The sequence below is a fragment of the Aptenodytes patagonicus genome, chromosome 24, assembly GCF_965638725.1.
Source record: "Aptenodytes patagonicus chromosome 24, bAptPat1.pri.cur, whole genome shotgun sequence".
NCBI lineage: Eukaryota > Metazoa > Chordata > Aves > Sphenisciformes > Spheniscidae > Aptenodytes > Aptenodytes patagonicus.
In genome coordinates, this window is record NC_134972.1 from 6,444,873 (window position 1) to 6,450,277 (window position 5,405).

The window sequence follows — 5,405 nt, forward strand, 5'->3', positions numbered from 1 at the left end:
CTTTGTGCAAGTGTTTCCCAGTGCAGAGCGATTTCAGAGCAGAGAGGGTTGAATTTAAATGTCTAAAGCCCTTTTGAACACCTTCACAGGCTTTAGCAGTGTTTAGACATAGTCATGATGGTTTTACCTTAAATAGTTTCATCAATGGTGAAAAAAAGAAAACATTTCCCAGGGGAGAGAGGAAACCTCTCCGTTTCTCCCATGGGCTCTGCTGTCTCCACACCTTTGGCCCAATGAAACGCTAATGATGTCCAGGCCTCCCTTCCCAGAGGCTGAAGGAGTGCAATCACAGCCGCCATCCACCCACCCACCCAGGAAACCACAGACCTCTTAGTCTAAGCTCAGCACGTGGAAGAATTACAGAGCAGATCACCCTGGGTGCTACTGAAAGGCATTTAAAGGACAATGCAATCATCAGCACAGTCAACGTGGCTTCACAAAGGGTAAATCCTGTTTAACTAGTTCCATATCCTTCTACGATAAGGTCACCTGACTGGTGGATGAAGGGAAGGCGGTGGATGTGGCTTTTCTAGATTTTGGTAAGGCTTTTGATATTGTCCCTCACAGCATCTTCTGGACAAGTTGTGCAGCTGTGGGATGAGCGGGTTCACGGTGCGCTGGGTGAAGAACTGGCATTCACTGCAGTGAATGGGGCTACATGTGGCTGGCGACCGGTCACCAGCGGTGTTCCTCAGGGCTCAATCCTAGGGCCAGTGCTGTTCAATACTTTGATCAATGATCTGGATGCGGGATTTGAATGAACCATTAGCAAGTTTCCTGATGATACTAAATGGGCAGTTGCTGTTGACTCTCTCAAGGGACAAGAGGACACAGCCAGTCGAAAGTGATTATCCTACTGTATTCAGCATTGTTGCGGCCTCACCTGGAGTACTGTGTGCAGTTCTGGGCCCCACCATCTGGGAAGGATGTGAAGGTCCTCGAATGCGTCCAGAGGAGGGCAACAAAGCTGGTGACAGGGTTGGAAGGCACAGAATCGTAGAATCGTTTAGGTTGGAAAAGACCTATAAGATCATTGAATCCAACTGTTAACTAGCACTGCCAAGTCCGCCACTAAACCATGTCCCTAAGCACCACATCTACACATCTTTTAAATACCTCTGGGGATGGTGACTCAACCACTTCCCTGGGCAGCCTGTTCCAGTGCTTGACAACCCTTTTAGTGAAGAAAGGGTTGTCCTCTGAGGAGTGATTGGAGACTCTGGGTTTGTCTAATTTGGAGAAAAGGAGGCTGAGGGGCGACCTCATAGCTCTCTACAGCTTCCTGAGGAGGTGAAGTGGAGAGGGAGGTGCTGATCTCTTCTCCCTGGGATCCAGGGACAGGATGCATAGGAATGGTTCAAAGCTGCATCAGGGGAGGTTTAGACTGTACATTAGGAAGCATTTGTTTGCCGAGAGGTTGGTCGAACACTGGAACAGGCTTCCTAGAGAGGTGGTCAATGCCCCATGACTGCCAGCGGTTAAGAGGCATTTGGACAATGCCCTTAACAACATGCTTTAACTTTTGGTCAGCCCTGAGTTGGTCAGGCAGTTGGGCTAGATGATCACTGTAGGTCTCTTCCAACTGAAATATTCTGTTCTATTCTATTCTATTCTATTCTATTCTATTCTATTCTATTCTATATATAGTCTCCATAAACCTGTTTTCCAGACTCTCTGTGGCTCCAGCCATTTGCAGAAGGGCACTTAACCAGCAGGGTCTTGCCCAGATCCAGAATCATAAAGTAGTTTATGTAAGAGGGAAACTCCAGAGGTCCTCTAACAGTCCTTTGTGTTCAAAGGTGGGCTGCAGTAGATTCATTTGTTCAGGGTCTTGTCCAATTGGGTTAGGAATGTTTCCAAGGATGAGGCTCCACAGCCTCTCTGGCATCCTGTTCCATTGTTTGACCACACTCATGGTGGGGGACAGGGCACAGAGATCTAAAGTCTAATTAATTTCCTGTGTTGCAACTCCTGCCTGTTGCCTCTTGTCTTTCCATTGTGCACTGCTGAGAAGACCCATTTATTACCTTCTGGGAAGAAATGGGCTCAGAGGAGGCCGAGGGCTGGGCTTGGAGTAAACGGTGGCTCCAGCACCAAGTCCTCGTTGGCCAAGCGCTGGGTGCCATGAGTGTAGGCAGGGTGACCTGGCCATGTGTGGGGCCTGGCCACCGTGCTTAGCACCAACCAGAGCCTGTGGGAGCTAGGACTTGGAGAAAATTATTTTGGTGACGCTGGACTGCAGCTGCTGTGCAAGGGGCTGAAGCAATCCATCTGCTGGCTGGAGATGGTGGGATGAGGGACTCAGGGCCTCTTGGGGCATTTCCCTGGCTGCCTTGTGGGCAGCCCTTGATGGGGTCTGGGCCGTGGGTGAGGCTGGTCAGCTGCTGCCTGCAGGGATGGGGAGAGGCTGCCATCGAGGTGAGCCTGCAGCACTGGGTCCCTGCTCATCCCGTGCTCCCTGCCTGCCTGCCCGGAGAGCAAGAGGAATGTGTGAAAGGGGCAACCCTCCAGGCACCTGTTTCCCCAGCCCTGGTGTCTGCTGAGTCCAGGGTGTTCAGTCCCACGTGAGCGGGCACCGGAGGAGGGCAGAGAACAAGTCCCTCTTCTGCCAGGCCTGGGCCACTCAGCTCCCTCATAGTCCTTGCCTTTACTCACATCGCCACCCGGGCTGCCATGCCAAACATCGGGGCTCTTGTGCAGGCCCTGTGTTGTCTCTGCCAGCTCTGCCTGGATTGTTTGAGCCATGCGGGGCATCTCCTGTGGCTCTAGAGCGCTCTGCCGAGCCATGGGAACGCAGCCGCACAATTACCGCTACAGTGGTGGGATGACTAGCATGCACACTGCGATGACTTTGCAAACAAAACAAATTGCCCGGAAATTCCCATTTCTTGTCTGTAGCCTTGGGAGGTGCCCAGTGCCTGGGGAAGCTCAGGGTCAGGGACTAGTGGGACTGAAATGGGAAGGCTGGTGGGCGGGTGCGTCTGTCTCTTGGTGGCTGTGACAATCCCACAGCTCCTCTTTGTGTGCCTCCCCTGCAGGCTGCAGTGCTGCCAGATCACCAGCACCGGCTGCGGGGACCTGGCCGCTGTGCTCAGCACCAGCCTGAGTCTGCGGGAGCTGGACCTGGCTGATAATGACATTGGAGATGCTGGGGTGCAGCTGCTGTGTGAGGGGCTGAAGCATGCCTCCTGCCGGCCGGAGAGACTGCGGTGAGGGACCCGGGGCTCCCTGAGGATTTTCACGTGCTGTTAACACTCCCTCTCCCATCAGGCCTTTTTCCTACAGCCTTCTTGGCCCCCAGCTGCCAGGATGGAACAAAACTGCTGTTGTAGAGGGCGTGATGTTCACACTTGGGACGTTTTGGGTTGCTTTCCTTTTGGCTTACCTTTGGTCTTGTGCTACGGACTGGAAGCCTACAGACAGCTGGAGCACATTAGTTGTGCTCCCGGGGCACAACTTCTGGGGCCAGCTCATCGCAGAGGAACCCAGTTCCCACCCTCTGAGGCTGCTCCGCAGGGTGAAACAGAGCACAACAACTGGGCCAGTGCAGAGGTGTATCTCAAAAACACGCCACTGACAGGAGTGAAAAGACTCATGGAACCACTCAAAGAGAAAGTGCCCCTGCCATTTCCTTCCACTACTGCCACTCTGTCTGCTGATCTGTGTGACCCCTGGCTACCTGGGCATGGCTAGTTAGCCATCTCCAAACACATGCCTTGGTGTTTCCAGGCAGTGCCTCTTGCTGGACCGTGCATTCTGAGCCATGCTTCTCTGTCACAGTCCCCACTGTGAGGACACTCTCTTGGGATCCCTTTGCCCAAGGAAGCTTCAAAACCCAACCCAGAAGAAAGGGTTCTCTGAACCAGGAGGTACATTTTTCCCATCTCTGTTCCCCCTAGACTGCTGTAGGCAGCACAGACCCCCATTGGTGTGGCTGTACCTGGGAGCCAAGGCTGGGGGCACACGTGCAGAGAGACACCGCACTTCTCTGCGGCACACTCACACAGACACGAGCGCATCACATTGGCAGTCATTCCTCAGCCCTGCTCAGCACCAAGGAGCCTCACTGCCATGTCACTGCAGCCGGCTGCCTGGGGCTGCAGCTGGGTGCTGGGATGCCAGGCGGTGCTGCTGTGGGTTTCTCCCCCTGGTGCCACAGGGTTTGGCACTGCTGTGAGCTGCTGAAAGTGAATGTGGCTGCGGAGTGACCCACTGGTGCTCAGTGCCAGCCCTCTCTACCACAATTCCCCTCCTCCATTCCACGTGCCAAGCAGTGGTCACCCCTCACTGTCTTCCCAAGGGGCTCTTCATTCACTTCCCAGAGCCCCTGACCAAATCTGCTCTCCAGGCTCCTTCTGGTCCTGAGAGAGCATCTCCCAGACCCTTCTGGCTTTGCTGCTCTTCAGCGCCCTGGTGCGTAAGGAAGGAGGAAAGTGCTCTGGGAACTGTAAGGAAGTCCAAACTCCCAGGCAGTTGTGGAAGGCTGGGTTGCCTTCCTCATTTCCCATCTCATGTGCTGTAAGCCTCAGTGGTGAGGCTAGTGTCAGTGTCAGAAACACCTGTAGGAAAATTATGACGACAACAAAGCTATGTACTGGAATATCTTCCAGGTGCACCTCATGGCACCAGCCCAGCAGTATGCAGCCTGCCATGGAAATCTTGCAGGAGATATTAATGAAATTCTCTGAAACACAGCATGGCCTCAGAGGCAAGAGTGGAGTCAGAGAAGGGGGATCCATGAGAGGGGCTGTGAGAGCGGCAGATTAGTTTTGTAACTCAGATTTCAAGATTGATCAAGCAGTCAAGGACAGAGATGTTTTTCTTCTTGACATTTATCCAGAACAAATCAGGTTATTCCCTCTCTCTTGTCAGAAGAGAAGAAGCTGCAGTACTCATATTCACAAAACCTCAGAGGAGTTGAGGTTGGAGTGGACCTCTGGAGAACTTGCAGTCCAATCCTCCTGCTCAAAGCAGGGTCAGCTAGGGCAGGTTGCTCAGGACACTGTCCCATCAGGTGTTGGATATCTCTAAAGATGGACGCTCCACAAGCTCTCTGGGCAGCCTGTGGCAAGGTTTGACCACCCTCACAGTGAAAAACCATTTTCTTATGTTTAAATAAAATTTCTTGTATTTAAGTTTGCGCCTATTGCCTCTTCTCTATTCACTGGTTACCACTGAGCAGAGCCTGGCTCCATCCTCTTTGCACCCTCCCTTCAGGTATTTATACGCAATGATGAGCCTGAGCCTTCTCTTCTCCAAGCTAAACAGTCTCAACTGTCTCAGCCTTTCTTCATACGTGAGGTGCTCCAGTCCCTTAATCATCCTTGTGGCCCTTTGTTGGACTCTCTTCCAGTATGGCCATGTCTCCCTTGCACCGACGAGCCCAGGACCGGACACAGCACTCC